We start from the raw sequence: 16,044 nt of genomic DNA, 5'->3' as shown, positions 1-16,044 counted from the left end.
TCAGCACGTCCCCCGAAGCCGGCGTTGGCGCAGCCCACAGGGATGGCGAGGCTGAGCACACAGCCAGTTGCCGTCCCCCACGGCCCGGGTGCCCCAGCTCTGTGGCCGCCCAGGGGCTGCGTCTCCACGTCTGGTGGGCAGACCCACGTCAGGGGCAGCGCAGGAGGGGGCAGTGTAGACACCCCATGTGGGTCCCCACGGGCCTGTTCATCACCTCCGTGAGGTGCTGACCCCCTATGATTCACACCAGGCCAGGCTCGGCGCGAGTGGGGGGCTACTGGGACAGCACGCTGGGCTGGGGCTGCAGTGGACGTGCTGGCCACACAGATGAGCTCCGCCACGGGCCACACACCAGGTCTGGGTACGGAACTCAAGTACCCTCGATGGAAACGGGCAAGGCCCACAGCGCTGGCCAGAGGACACGTCCATGTTGGTGGGGTAGCCACCTGCAACCTGGCCGGCAGGGGGAGGCCCAGACGGTGAGGGACAGAGAGCCCGGCCCGGGTAGAGGCCTGAGGGATGAAAAGGAGAAGGAAGGGCGACTTTGCTCTCCCCGATAGAGCCCAGAGCGATTTTCTCCCACCTTATGGTTTCTAGTCCTGGAGCTTTCACGCGGACCCTGTGACAACCCTGACTGAGCCACACGCTCCACCTCAGGCCTCTATCCAGCCCGGGCTCTCCCACACCCACCCCACCTAAGGCCTCTACCTGGGCTGGGCTCTCCTACACACCCTCCACCTCAGGCCTCTACTCATGTCGGGCTCTCCCACATATGCCCCACCTCAGGCCTCTACCTGGCCCGGGGTCCCCCACACACCTGCCACCTCAGGCCTCTCCGCGGGCCAGGCTCTCCCACACCCTCCACCTCAGGCCTCTACCTGGGCTGGCCTCTCCCTCACCCACCTCACCTCAGGCCTCTACCCGGGTGGGGCTCTCCCACACACCCTCTACCCTAGGCCTCTATCTGGGCTGGGCTTTCCCACATACCCTCCACCTCAGACCTCTACTGGGCCAGTATCACCCACACAGGATTCAACCCAGTCCTCTACCCGGGTCTGGCTCTCCCACATATGCCCCACCTCAGGCCTCTACCCGGGTGGGGCTCTCTCACACATGCCCCACTTCAGGCCTCTACCTGGGCCGGGCTCTCCCACACACCCTACACCTCAGCCTCTACCCGGGCCAGGCTCTCCCTCACACCCTTCACCTTAGGCTTTACCCGGGCCGGGTTTTCCCACACACGCTCCACCTCAGAGCTCTGCCTAGGATGGTCTCTCCCAAACCCTCTACCTCAGGCCTCTATCAGGGCCAGGCTGTCCCACACACCCTCGACCTCAGGCCTCTACCCAGTGGCCCGTCCCACACACCCTCCACCTCATTCTCTACTCGGGCCGGGGTCCCCCACACACTCTCCAACTCAGGCCTCTACCCGGGTTGGGCTCTCCCACACACGCCACACCTCAGGCATCTACCCGGGCGGGCTTTCCCATCCATGCCCCACCTCAGGCCTCTACCCGGGCCGGACTCTACTATACACTCTCCACCTCAGGCCTCTATCCATGCTGGACTCTCCCACACACCCTCCACCTCAGGTCTCTACCCGGGCCGGGGTCTCCCACTTGCCCCATGTCATCCCTCTTCCCCGGGCCGGGCTCCTCCCACTTGCCCCACCTCAGGCCTCTACCCAGGCCGGCCTCTTCCCCCTCACGCTTAACCTGAAGCCTCTTCCTGGGCCGGGCCACTCCACTCACTAGCCCTCTGGCTCTCCAGCCTTCAGTAGTGGGCCTTGGGACCTGTCTGCCTGCAGACCCATGTTAGCAATTCCTGGTACGTCTCATTTAGATAGATACAGATATGGGTACAGATATAGACATAGACACAGGTGTAGGCACAGGTACTGGGGTAGGTACAGTTTCAGGTATAGAGACAGTGAGATATAAACATATAGGTATCTATAGATACAGGTGCAGATACAGATACGGATATGGGGTAGATACGGCTACAGACATAGGCGCAGATCTAGACCTAGGGGCTCCGTTTGGCCTATTTCTCCGCAGGACCTTGACTGATACAGGCAGCCTTGTATTTGGAGTGGGGTTTGTAACTTAACCTTCTCAAGGGAAATGAGAAAATCCCGGTAGAGCTCAGATCACCAGCCAGGCACCTCCTGCCTTCAGGACAGGTCTCCCTTTGGGGCCTCAGTATCCATCGCTGCAGGGGACCAGCTAATCCATCCAGGAGGTTCCCATAAGCATGACGCCAAAAGGGCAGAGTGAAGCTTTACCTCCCCCAGGCTCTCTGTCACCTGCCCGGGACAGCTTGCCGACGGCACGTGCTGCAAGTGGGTGCCAGGTCACAAAAGCAGGAGGGCAAAGTCCTGCTGCCACAGCTTCCTCATTTCCTAGTGTTCTGCTTCTCTCCCTATAAGGAGCTCGCTTGGATGTGCTTCATTGGATCTGACAGTTTACAGAGGAGTTCCTGCTCCCACGTAAGCCGCTTCCTTCCTGACGAGACCTACAGCCCCTCTGGTTTTCAGATGGTGACAGCAGTGTTCTTGGGGGCTCGTTCCAGAGCCACAGGGGCTGGGCTGACAGGCACTGTGTCCACCGGGAGCCCAGGGAAGATGTTCTTTCCATATCTTGCAAGGTCTGGTTACTGCTTTGGTGAGAAAAGAGCCCCAAAGGAAAGGCGCTTCCATTGGTGGTTCTCCCCAAAGTGAAATAATTCTCTTTCATCGTGCTAACTTCATCCTGCTGTGACTGGTTTAGTTTGGGGAATTATTTTTGCTTTTGAACGCAAATGTTCTTCCTCTCTGCATCTGCTTACCACAAGCTTTCCAAACAGGCAATGACAGACCATTGAGTAAAATGCTTTATCCCCTGGATCAAGCACTTACGTGTTTCCTCACGAAAGCCATGTGCTCTTCCGAGCAAGTGTCTCTGTGAATCGGACTTCTCTCTGGGGTTAACAGAGCCAAAAATAAATCATTCCCTTGGCTGCAGGGAGCAGCTGGCCTGCCATTCTGCAGGATTACAATCCCCTAATCAGCCTACCGAGCCCTCCTGCTGATTGAAGCCAGAAGACTGGGCTGCATTAAAGGATGGCTGAGGAAATGACACAGAATAGCACATTTTCACCTCCTTCCCAATCCAAAGAGAGTTGCTCCCAGATGCTGTTTCTGCAGTCCAACTCCGACTCCAGGCTGTTCAGGGAGGTTGTGGATGGCAAAGAGCCCATGTGACCGAACCTTCATGTTGTGACACACACACATGCGGACAGAGGAAACCAGGAGACCTTCGGAGAAGGGGCTCAGGGTCAGCCTCTGGCGAAACCCCTGTGGTTCACAGGTCGGGTCAAGAAACCAGGGTGCCCCTCCCCCCATCAGGGTGGCTACCATCCAGAACAGCAAACAATAGAATGTGTCAGCCAGGAGGTGGAGAAATTGGAAGCCTTGTGTGACGTTGATGGGAGCATGCAATGGGGTCACCTCTGTGGAAAACAGTAGGTGGTTCTTCAAAAATTAAAAATAGAGCTACCAGATGATCCAGGAATCCCACTTCCAGGTCTACATCCAAAAGAATCGAAAGCAGAGTCTTGAAGAGATATTTGTACACCCGTGTTCCCAGCAGCACTATCCCCAGTAGCTGAGACGTGGAAGCAACCCAAGCGTCTACGGATAGAAGACTGGATAAAGAAAATGTGGTGCATATGTACAGTGGAATACGGTTCAGCCATACAAGAGGAAGAAAATTCTGCAGTATGCTGCGACATGGAAGAACCTGGAGGACGTCATGCTGAGTGAAATCAGCCAGTCAGAGAAGGACAAATACTCCAAGATTCCACGGATAGGAAGCACTTAGACTGGTCGGAAGCACAGACAGACGCATACTGGTGGTTGCTGCCGCGGAGAAGGGGGAAATGGAGAGATGTTATTGAATGGGTACAGAGTTTCAGTTTTATAAGGTAAAAAGAGTCTTGGAGATGGATGGGGATGATGATGGGACAACATCATGAATATATTTAAAACCACTGCACACTTAAAATGGTTAAAGTGTTTTATGTATGTTTTACAATTACAAAGAAATTGGGAAGAAAAGGAAAGGAGAGAGGAGAGGGGAGGGGAGGGGAGGGGAGGGGAGGGGACGGAAGGAAAGGATACAGAGGCCCAGAGTAGTCACATACCTTGGCCAGAGTCACCCAGCGGGCCGCACCAGAGCGAGGGCTTTGCCTGATCCCGGATCCCTGCTCCAGTGCTCGTGCCCTGGTCCACCGCGTCCTCCTAAGGCTCCTGTAGTAAACGACCTGTGTGTTGCTTGTGCCGCTGCCAAGGCTTCCTGCATGTAAGGTATTCATCCTTTCAACCAAATTTCTTACCGCCCCCCCCCTCCCCCCAGCCAGCACCATATATTTCTCACTTTCAGAAGCGGTTCCAAGCTCAGAAGCCTCTATCACTAACAAGTTCAGAATGTTAAAAGGCATCCACAAAAACAGAAAGCACATAGCTAAGGATGCTCATAAAAGAGGGACAAAACCCATGTAAAAGTAGAGTTTCAGAAGTGGGCAAACCCTGCGTGGTATTTGGAAAGTGCTAAGGACAATTTGTTGAAAGGAGGTAGGGAGAATTTCTGCAAGTCACATACAGGACAAGAAAGGAAAACAAAAGATAGGTGCCCACGATTTGAAAAGAAGCGTTCAATCTGATTACATTTTATTATGTAGTATTTCCCTTCTGCAGATCCTTCTGTGATTTCTCTTTGCTCTTTACTGTGGCCCACGAGTCAAGTTCTGGGCCTCCTGTGTACCGTCTCCCGCCCCCATCCCTGTACTCCAGCCATCCGGGCCTGCTTTTATTGGTTAAATATCCACCAGGGCCTTTCCCATCACATCCTGCCCTCACTATTCCCCTAGTAAACTCTCCACATCCTTTCATTCTCAATGAGATCACCACTTTGATAGGAAGACCTTCATCAACACCCAGACTAGCTTCCCACCCCCACAGCACCATCCACCGCCCGTTGTAACTCTCAGTTCCTGTGCAACATCTGTCTTCCCTGCCAGATTATGGACTCCAAGACCATTTTTGGCGTTTCCACTCTCAGATACCCAACATCTAACATGGGAGATATATTTGTTGGACGAATGAATTCTTGAATGAAAGGACGGTAGGGTAAATAGGATGAGTCAATACATGCACAACAAAGGAATAGAGGAAGGGAGGGATGTGGTTAGTCAAGAAAAACATGAATTAAGTGAGAGATTGTCCAGCTGGTTCTAGAAGGAAATGAACATGAATTAGCAAAGAGGAGGTATGACATCCATGGGAAGCGGTGGGAGGAACAAGCAAGTCCAACACAGAGTCAGTGAGGACCCTGCCTTGAGCACGAGTGAGTTATTTTAAAGATTTCCTTTGTGTGTTTCCCATCAATAGTATATGCTATACAACCCAGAAAAAGGCAGGACATGCTTTGGTAGAAGGGAATCGGAGCCCAAGATAGCACCTAACTGTATGAAAGATGTCAAGTCCAGGTAAACATAGGGTTGACATGGTGCTGAATTCTAGAGCTGTTGTTGGTTAAACCCTAAGAAACAGGAAAGTGTCATCAGGAGAGAGGAGGAAAGAGGTAGATTTTGAAAACTATAGATCGTCATGCTTGGTATTAATGCACAGTAAAATTCCAGAACAAGTTATTAGGTGGTCTGTAACCATCCTTATATAACGCGTTAATCACTGAGCATTAGCAGAGGTTCACTAAGAACAAACCATGCAAGGCTAATGTGTCCTTTTTCACAGGATTACCAGACTGGGAGATCAAATCTTTTGAGTACAAATCCCATCTAAGCTAAAAAATTATATTATTAAAAAAACTACCAGGGCAGCTCGGGTGGCTCAGCGGTTTAGCACTGCCTTCAGTCGAGGGCCTGATCCTGGAGATCTGGGATCGAGTCCCACGTCAGGCTCTCTGCATGGAGCCTGCTTCTCCCTCTGCCTGTGTCTCTGCATCTCTCTCTCTCTCTCTCTCTCTCTCTCTCTCTGTGTGTGTGTGTGTGCGTCTTTCATGAATAAATAAATAAAATCTTAAAAAAAACAACCCACCTCAACTTTGAGAACCCCAGTATGCTAGTATACCTCTTCCTAGTCATGGTGCATATTAGCACATTAAAGGTTCTGAGAAGTCCCGAACCAAAGAAACCTATTTAAAATACTCCACTGAGCAAATGTTTCACAGAACACACTTGCAGAAAGGATGGCTTGGGCAAATTTCAGCAAGGCTTTTTACAAAGTCTTTTATTACATAGACTGTGAAGGAGGTGAAGAAATGAGTTAAAAATAGCTCATTGGAATCACAACTGGATAGACAACTGTCTAATCAAGGAGGGTAGCCCTTCTATGGGAGGTCTCTAGAAGAATGTCTTGAGGCTTTGCCCTTGGTCTTGGCATGTTCAACATTCTTACAGTGACTTGTATCACGACATTGAAGACCAGGCCTACTTTAAGAGATTTCCAATGACCTAACATGAGAGGGGCGGCTAATACGCTAGGTAACGTATTGAAATACTATCTCAAAACAAACCAGGAGAGGAATCCAACAGAATGCCATCAAAATTTGTTAGAATCAATAGTACAAGTAAAGGATACATGAACTCTGACGTGGAACCAGCTCATATGAAAAACACAGGGTTGTAGCTACATCAGGCAGATGTGTGATGGGGCTACCGTGCTTCTGAAGTCAGTGCAGCCACCCTGACAGGTAAGGTGGCTTGCCGTGCAAGCAAGGCAGGCAAGATGGTCTGGCCACTCTGGGAATGGCATTCCAGTCTTATGTTGCATTTTGAGAGGGACATTGACAAATTGGAGCACCTTTAGAGAATGACCGCCATCAGGAAAGTTCTGGAGAACATGTGCTCTAAGGAGGAAAGTCTGAAGAAACCAAGGACATTTAGGTGGTCTGTAGAAGAGCTAAGGAGCATGTTGATAACTGACTTGGGAGGCAAGGTAGCAGAGAAGAGGTGAGTATGGGCTCAGACCTCTGCTCTCGGGTGCTTCTAGGCTGTGTGTCCTTGGACCAGTATCTTAACATCTCTTACCTTCCAAGCCCACAGATAAGAAATCATCATCCCTATTTAATGAGGTTATCGTGATGTCCTGGAGCAGATTAGAGGTCAGTGTGTGCTGCTCTTTCCTTTCTCTGTGCAAAGAAGGGCAATCCTAGCAATCAGGAAGGGGATTTAGTTAATGTAGATCCCCTGGGACCAACAGGAGAATTCCCCTAAGGAAGGCACACTTGGCTGATAAAAAATAGAAATTTTGGGGGAATCAAACCTTGGACAACAAAGGAACTGGCTTCGTTGCCTTTAAGTTGACAGTGGAACTACCAGATTCTGTAGAAGAGATCCCTGCTTTGGGTAGGAGGTGGAATTAGATAGCCCGTAGCTCTCTTCCAATTCTGAGATCCTGTGATTCGAGGGCTCGGACTCAAAGATTCGGTCAGCTAGGCTGTTGATCATTCTTTTCCACATGTGGTCAACTCATATATGTTCAACACCCACTCATTTATATTGAGGAGATACTTAGATGTACTTTCTTTAAATTGTTCTTTGGCCATTTCCTAGTTATTGGTGCTTTCTCTCCAATGTTAGGGCTCCATGACAGCCTACTTCAGGGATTTGTTTTCAACAGGGCCTTGATAAATGTTCATTTGTTCAAATCCTGGCTCTACATGTTGGCCATGTGACCTTGGGCAAGTTGCTCTTTGGGCCTCTGTTCCCCATCTGTAACATAGAGACAGAGCTAACATTTTATGAGATAAAATGAATAGGATATTTTAAGTCCTTAGAAAAATAGTGAGTTTACAATAAATGTTAGAGATCATTATCTTTGTAGTTGCTGTCAGTGAAATTAAATCTACAGGAGTTTCCTGACTACACAGTAAGAGTCTTAGGGATGAATTTGTCCTTCCTGTGCCATCTTTCCTGGACCAAATATTTTCTCTTACAGAGTGTTCTTGGTTATCATGCCCCAAAGCCCACTTAAGTCTAGTTCCTGCAGCATTCACAATTGGGACAAAGAGGAATCAACTGGAAATAAGCGAAAGTGGAAACACTGAAGTGGGGGCAATTTAGCCTTGGCCAGAAAAGCTATGACAAGACCAGTCTCCTGGGGAATGCCTGGCATGCAGTCAGTCCATGCTGGAGACTAAGCTAGCCTCTGGCTGTGGCCCTGCCTTTTGTGGATGTGCTCTTCAGAAGAGGGGGTGTTCATCGGGAGGTGCCGAGGGGACTGTGAGCATCTCCGGACAGAGCCTGCACCTTGGTTAGTGCCTAGCCCAGCACAGGCCATGGCCTAGACCTAGAGATATTTGCCCAGGAAGGGAGGGAGGGACCGAAGGAGGAAGGAAAAGAAGGAGAATGATGTAGAGATGGTTTTTAAAGGAAATTTTGGGGGGTGCCGGGTGGCTTAGTTGGTTAAGCATCTGCCTTTGGCTTGGGTCATGATCCCAGGGTCACGTCTGGCTCCCTGCTCAGTGGGGAACCTGCTTCTCCCTCTCCCTGCCTGCTGCTCCCCCTGCTTGTGCTCTCTCTCTCTCTCTCCCTCTCTCAAAAAAAATTTAAAAAGTGTTTTTAATTGTAGTACAAAGAAAAAACAAAACTTAACATCATAACCATTTTTAACCGTACAGTTTTGTAACTCACATTGTTGTATATTCACATTGTTGTACAACAGATCTCCAAAATTTTTTCATCTTGCAAAACTAAGACTCACTAAACAACTCCCACTTACTCCTCACTCCAGCTCCTGGCAGCCACCCCTCTACTTTTTGTTTCTATGAATTTAACTACTTAGGTATTTCATGTAAGTGGTCATACAGTATATGTCTTTTCATGACTGGCTTATTTTAATTAGCATAATGTCCTGTAGCATGTGACAGGACTTCCTTCTTAGGGATGAATAATACTCCACTGAAGACAGAGATAGAGGGCAGGTAGGTAGGTAGAGATCAGGTGATCACATTTTGTTTGCCCAGTCGCCCGGTGGTGGTCACTCGGGTGCTTCCAACTCTTGGCTCTTGTAAATGACGCTGCCACGAGCGTGACTGCGCAAATGCGGACATGCTTTTAAAGGAACACAGAAGTCAAGGTTTGGGGAAGGTAGGAGAGGATTTAGGAAAATAAATTTGTAGGGACAGACTCCAAAAGCAGTTCATGCCCCACAATGGCAATTCTGAAAGAATACCTGTGAGCAGTTGGCAAAAAAGTCATTAGTCAAGGGTTGCTGAGTTGTGAGAAACGGAACCCACTCGTACTAGTTGAAGAGCAGAGAAGTGCTTATCACGGGAACGTAGGGGTGGCTCATGGTCCCAAGGTGGGGCCTCAGGAAGGGCCGGACCCGGAAACTGGAGTTAAAATCCAAGCTCCTCTCTGCATCTCTCAGAACTCACCATTGTTCTCTCAACCGCAGACACCACTATTCTAGGATTTGAGGATTGGTGTAAATAAAACCAACTTTACACTGGGGAAGAGGAGTAACGAGCAACTGCAAAAACAAGAAATTCCAAATTCTGTAAATTTTTGAGAGAGGGAGAGAGAGAGAGAGCACAAGCAGGGGGAGCAGCAGGCAGGGAGAGGGAGAAGCAGGTTCCCCACTGAGCAGGGAGCCAGACGTGACCCTGGGATCATGACCCAAGCCAAAGGCAGATGCTTAACCAACTAAGCCACCCGGCACCCCCCAAAATTTCCTTTAAAAACCATCTCTACATCATTCTCCTTCTTTTCCTTCCTCCTTCGGTCCCTCCCTCCCTTCCTGGGCAAATATCTCTAGGTCTAGGCCATGGCCTAGACTAGTAAATTGTGTGAAGAACAAAGCAAAGGCCGTGAGGAAGCCAAGTGGGGAGGTGGGGGGCAGTGAGGGGCCTGACCTCATCCCAGCTCATTCCTGGCTGCTGAAGGCAGGGCTGGAGGGACAGGAGGTGGCAGCCACGGGCAGGCGGCAGCAGAGATGTGGTTTGAGGAGTAGGGAAAGGGGGGAACGGGGAGGTGAGCGAGGGACAGTGTCGCGGCGGGCGCAGTTCCCGCAGGGCCTCGCTGGCCGCGCGCTGACTCGGTTCTGCTGCGATGGAAACCACTGACCCGTATGGGGGGGCGGCAATAGCGGGTTGTCGTTTCTAGAAGATTCTCCTGGGAGTGGGGTGGAGGGTGGGTGCGAGAGGGGGACAGGGAGGCGGGAGGGGTGGGGACGAATCTCCCAGCCGGTGGCCCATGCCCAGACCAGGGACGTGGAGAGGAGGGCCTGGCAGCCACCCCGGCACACGGGCACCCCTAGTTGTCCATGGGCCGGAGGGAGGCCGCCCGAGTGCCGCCGACAGATGAACGGACGGGCGAGTGGCGGTGCCCACCAGGGGCTACTGCGCGCCCGGGGAGGGAGGAGGGGGAGGTGGGGGAGGGAGGGGCCCCCACGGGGTGCAACATGGATAAACTGGAGAAAACTGCCAATTGGAAGCAGTCAGTCCCCAACCCCACAGCTCTTTGATTCCATCCTTGTGTCAGCGCAGGACGGGGAAGTGTGCAGACACGAGGACCAGTGGCTGCCTAGGACGGGAGGAGGGGGGGGCGGGGGTGACACCTAGGGGTGGGGCTCTCTCTGAGTGACCAAAACCTAAAACTGCCCGGGACGGCGGTGGCGGGTGCCAGCCAATGCATGAAAGTCCTGGCGGTGCACTGCCACTGTCACTCATGAGGTCCGTGGATCTGGCTCAGGAACACTTGAGAGACAGAGAGAGACCCCTGGGGGCCGGGGTGCGGCCTGTCCCCCCGCCGTCCCCCCATGTGGCCTGTCCCCCTGCTGTCCCCCCATGTGGCCTGTCCCCCTGTGGCCTCTTCCCCCAATGCGGCCTGTCCCCTTGCTGTCCCCCCGTGAGGCCTGTCCCCCTGTCGTCCCCTGTGCGGCCTGTCCTCCCGCCGTCCCCCTGTGCAGCCTGTCCCCCCGCCATCCCCCCATGTGGCCTGTCCCCCGCTGTCCCCCCGTGCGGCCTGTCCACCTGTGGCCTCTTCCCCCAATGCGGCCTGTCCCCTTGCCGTCCCCCAGTGTGGCCTGTCCCCTGTCGTCCCCTGTGTGACCTGTCCTCCCGCCGTCCCCCCGTGCAGCCTGTCCCCCCCCGTCCCCCCATGTGGCCTGTCCCCCGCTGTCCCCCCGTGCGGCCTGTCCACCTGTGGCTTCTTCCCCCAATGCAGCCTGTCCCCTTGCCATCCCCCCATGCGGCCTGTCCTCTTGCCGTCCCCCGTGCAGCCTGTGCCCCTGTGGCCTGTCCTCCCCATGTGGCCTGTCCCCCTGCCGTCCCCCCGTGCGGCCTGTCCCCCTGCCGTCCCCCCATGCGGCCTGTCCCCCCCACCGCCCCCGTTGCAGAGAGCCCTTTGTGTCTGGACCACTGGTCGTGCAGCACGGCCCCTCCTTGCGGGCCAAGGTCTGCGCAGGCAGCACATGCCGAGCCCCCCCATCCTGCGTGGCCCCCCGGCGCGGGCACAAGCAGGAGCAATGTGGGCTCGGGGGGTGCAGCTGGCGGGCAGGCCCCACGGGCCCTCGAGGCTGCCACTGGCCCAGCCCGCGGCCCAGGCCAGGCGGGGCCTCCTTGCGATGGAGCCAGGCCCGCAGTCAGGCCTCGGGTCCCTCTGGCGAGTAGCTCTGGGCGGCAGGCAGATGCGTCTGGACGAGGCGCTGAGAGCAGCCGCGGGCAGAGAGTCCGTGGCAGGGACGTGGGGCCGCCCCCACCCGCGACACGCAGGCTCCCCGCAACGCCCCGGGCCCCTAGCCGGCCGCCGCTCTGGAGGCTGGTGGCACACGCCGGAGGCCCAAGGTGCAGAGCCAGGCCCCGGGAAATCCATATTCCTCAGCCAGGTCGGCTCTGTGATGGAGGCAGAACCCAAATGCAGACCATATTTTCCAAAAAGACTTCCCGTCTTAATTCTTAAATCCCTGTGTGTTATGTGAGAAATGTGATCCATGTGTTTCTTACTCATTTACACTTAACTCATCAAAGCACTTCCTCTGAGGAGCTATTTGATGTCCAAGGAGACTTGAGAGCCTTTTCTTTCTTTTTAACAAGCCTTTGTTCTTAAAAATAAAGAAGCTGCTTAAGTTGTTACATGCAAAGAACAAATGAACTTGAACCCCAGAAAGGTTGAGCTTTGTTTCAGGGAGGTTCTATATTGGGAAGAAACTTTCGGAATGAGCTCTTTTTCTTTTAAAAAAATTTTTAGGCGGGGCCTCCGAATGGGTGCTCGGACTTTCATGCCAAAACGATTTGCTCTTCAGGTGTTGCTGGTGGGCACCGCCGATAGAGAAAGCCCGCCTCCTGGACGCCTTCCTAGGTGGTCTTCAGCTTTCAGTCAGGAGAAACCACAGCTGATTTTTACCTCTATCTGATTATTTGAGGCAAAAATCTGCCGAAGGCAAGATGCATCCTCCTGAGATTCCCAAGATGAATGTTGGAAAGAACGAAGCTCCCTTGATGAAAGGGGGGGCGTGGAACCCTAGGGCTGGCCACCTCCCCTGCCCTGGATGGGGACCATCCCAAGCCCCTGCAGAGTGTTGACTCCTAGCCCCTTCCTCTCCCACTCCAAAACTTTTTCTTAATTTGCTAACCTTTATCTTTATGCTTCATTCATGTCACATTTTATTGTGCATCTCTTAGGATAGCTGTGTCCCGGGATGGAGGGAGGGGAAGAAGGAGGAGGCGCTGTTCTGGGGTATCTTACGGAGATTCGACTCTTGAACACTCCAAACAAGAAGTCATTTTCTTGACTTTCTCTCAAACTCCGTGTTCGCTCCATTGGGCCAATCACATCAGCTCTACTCTTGCGGTCCGCCCTCACTAAATTGAAACGTTGAAATCTTAATCCCCAAGGCAATGGTGTTGGGAGGTGTGGCTCTGGGATGTGGTTAGGTCGTGAGTGTGGAGTCTCAGGAATAACATCAGAGCCCCACAGAGCTCCCTCACCCCTTCCTCCAGGTGGGGGTACAGCCAGGGGTACAGCCTCTGTCCCTGAGGGGTTCACCCTTGGGAGACAAGTAATCCGAGTGGGAAGTCTAGCAGGGATGTGCTTGGGGGCACTCCAGGACCGCCAAGAAGGGAAGGAGGGCCTAGGACAGAGTAGCAGAGGCTTCCCAGTGCGGATGTGGCCATACCCGATGGAGATGCCAGCTGCCGGGCGGGCCCCAGTTGGACACTCCTTCCAACTGATGTGTTAAAAATATCTGCTCAGTGTTTCTTGGAAGAGAAACAGGAGTGACCGTGTAAGGCGCGTAGGCCCGGAGGTGGCGGGATCACAGTGTCTGTCCCCTCTGCCGTTCCACTCTGCCCAGCACCCCCCACCCCCAGCAAACCCAAGCCATGTGGTCGGCTCCTGGCCTGTTGGGGACCATGGGCTGTGCCTGTTCATGCCCTTGGGAATCTTGCAGCCCGTTGAACGCTCCCTGCGTTCTAGTAAACACAGATCTCTGCGCCTGTACCATCCCTTTGCCTTAGCAACCCTTATGGACTGCTCCTGGACAACTAACTGCCTGCCTGGGATGATACGAGCTGTGGGCCAATATGTGGCTCATAGAGAAAAGGAATAAGATTAAGAGAAAATAAGGTCTAAGGAACCAGCATTGTTTGTTTTCTTGTGTGTTCCAGGCTAGTGCTTGGTATCATACAAACGTGCTCTTATTTATTCTCCATCTCAGCGCTAAGGCAGGCCCTGTGATCTCATTTAGTAGGGGAGGCTAACACGCTTGCCTGTAGGCAGCTAACAAGGAGTGAAGCTTGCGCACAAACCCAATATAAGGTTAGGATAGATGGGCAGCAGGGGAGGAGGGTGGTTGGATGAAGATCAGAGTCAGGAAGAGCAATGAGGAGCCACCGGGAAACCTCCTGAGGATAAAAGGAAGGGGTCAGGGAGCTAGAAACAGGACACTTAGTGACTGCCACATTTGATGGTTGGGCATGGGTTTGGAGGGAGAACAGTTTCTGGTCCTAAAAAAGCATTGGTGACATTAAAGCCTGGGAGGGCATGGGTTTGAAGGGAACCATGCTGAGCTGTTGTGTTTGAGGTTCTGGAAGAACTGCGGTCTAGGTTTCTGGTCTGTGCTGGAGAGTGATCAGGGATGGACTGGAGAACTAGGCTTGGGTAGATGTCCCGAAGGCCACAGATGGACGCCAGGCAAGGAACAGAGCAGCCCACTGCACACTGAACCTCTGGGACCACCATACTGTGTTTTCTCATGACACGATGCCTCGTGTCAGTGGGGACGCTGACACAATGCCTTCTCATTGGGGACGCTGCTACCCCTGATGCAGAACATTGAAAAATGGGGGGTGGGTGTTGCTTTGGTTGTCCCAGTGGTTGGAGGGTGCTACTGGTCTTCAGTAGGCATATGGGGTGCACAGGGACAGAAGAAGTCCTACAATGCACAGTGAAAAATCACCCTGGGGTCCTCATGATTTCTAAATATCCCATTGGACATTCATTTAGGTGAAAATGCTTTATAAGACTCTCAGCGTAGACTCTAAGTTTCCATATATACATGTATATTATGCCCCACTTAAATTTATACTGTTCCGTAAGAATGGAACCATGTAAACAAAAAATTGTACTTGTATTTATTGGAACTTGACTGAATTGTCAAATTTCAGAAGATCACATCTCTGCTGGTAATATAATTCCTAGAATCTGCGTTATTACTCTGCATTAGTACCTATCCCACTAATGATGATTTTGCATATGCATTCAAGCACGATTATTTTGTCTTCAAGTACTCATAATCTCACCATAAGTTAAAATATATTTTTTCTTATGGATTCCTTTCCTTTCATTTACCCTTCACATTATGGTTGGGCCAACTTTCATTTCAGGAGAGTGAACGGGGTGTTACAAGTTGATCATTGTAAGGGAGGGTAGAGGCTAATGGAGTGGAGGGCTACTGGCTCTAGACTAGCGCCATCCTCTAGAAATACAATGCAAACCACAAATAAAATTTTAGGTTTTCTAGTAGCCACCTTAAAGTAAGAGGATGGACTATCACAATGCAGCCTTTAAAAGGAAAGGAATCCTGTCACATGCTATATAGCATGGATGAAACTTGAGGATGTTGTGCTAAGTGAAATAAGCCGGTCACAAGAAGACAAATACTGCATGATTCCACTTATATGAGGCATCTAAAGTAGTCAAATTCTTAGAAAATACAGTAGTGGTTGCCAGGAGTTCAGGGAGAGGGGTAAGAGGAGAGTTACTTAATGGGTATAAAGCTCCATATCGATAAGATGACAAAGTCCTTGAGATCTGTATCACACAAAGTGAATATACTTAACACCACTGAACTGTCCACTTAAAAATGGTTAAGATGAGAAATTTGTGTTATGTATTTTTTAACCAAGTTTTTTCAAAAGGAGCATGTGAACTTAATTTTAATACTATATATTTATTTCATCTAACATGTCCAAAATGCTATCACCACAACCTATAATCAATATAATGACTATTGATGCGATATTATATATTCTTTTTCTTGAAGTCTTTGAAATCTGTGTATTTTATACCTATAGCACCTGTCAACCCAGACTGGACACCTTTCTGGTGCTCAATAGCCACATGTGGTTAGTGGTTACTGTCCTGGACAGCCAAGGTCTAGATTATAAAATAATCACAGTAGAACACTGCTGAGTAGGCTTTAAGTGCCAACCACTGTTGTGCATCCTTCACACAGAATGACTCATTTAATCCTCCTAACAGCCCTATGAGATTGGCACAATTATTGCCCCTGTCACACTTGAAGAAACCAAAGCCCAGAAAGCTTGAGTAGCTTGCCTGAGGTCACACCCCATCGTGTCCGTGAATAGAAAGCTGAACCCGGGTGTTCTGGCTCCAGAACCCTGCCTTAACCACTGTGCCTCTGTAGGTGCCTCTGTAGATCTTTCCCTAGGATTCCCTTTCTGGCCCTTGGGGAGTCTGCATGGACCTGGTGGGTCTTAGGGCAGCAGGGACATGGCTGAGCCACCAGGGAGCCAGTGTGGC

Source organism: Vulpes lagopus, chromosome 9 (assembly GCF_018345385.1).
Source record: "Vulpes lagopus strain Blue_001 chromosome 9, ASM1834538v1, whole genome shotgun sequence".
Taxonomy (NCBI): domain Eukaryota; kingdom Metazoa; phylum Chordata; class Mammalia; order Carnivora; family Canidae; genus Vulpes; species Vulpes lagopus.
The sequence above is the reverse complement of the archived record's forward strand: the minus strand, read 5'-3'. Positions refer to the sequence as shown.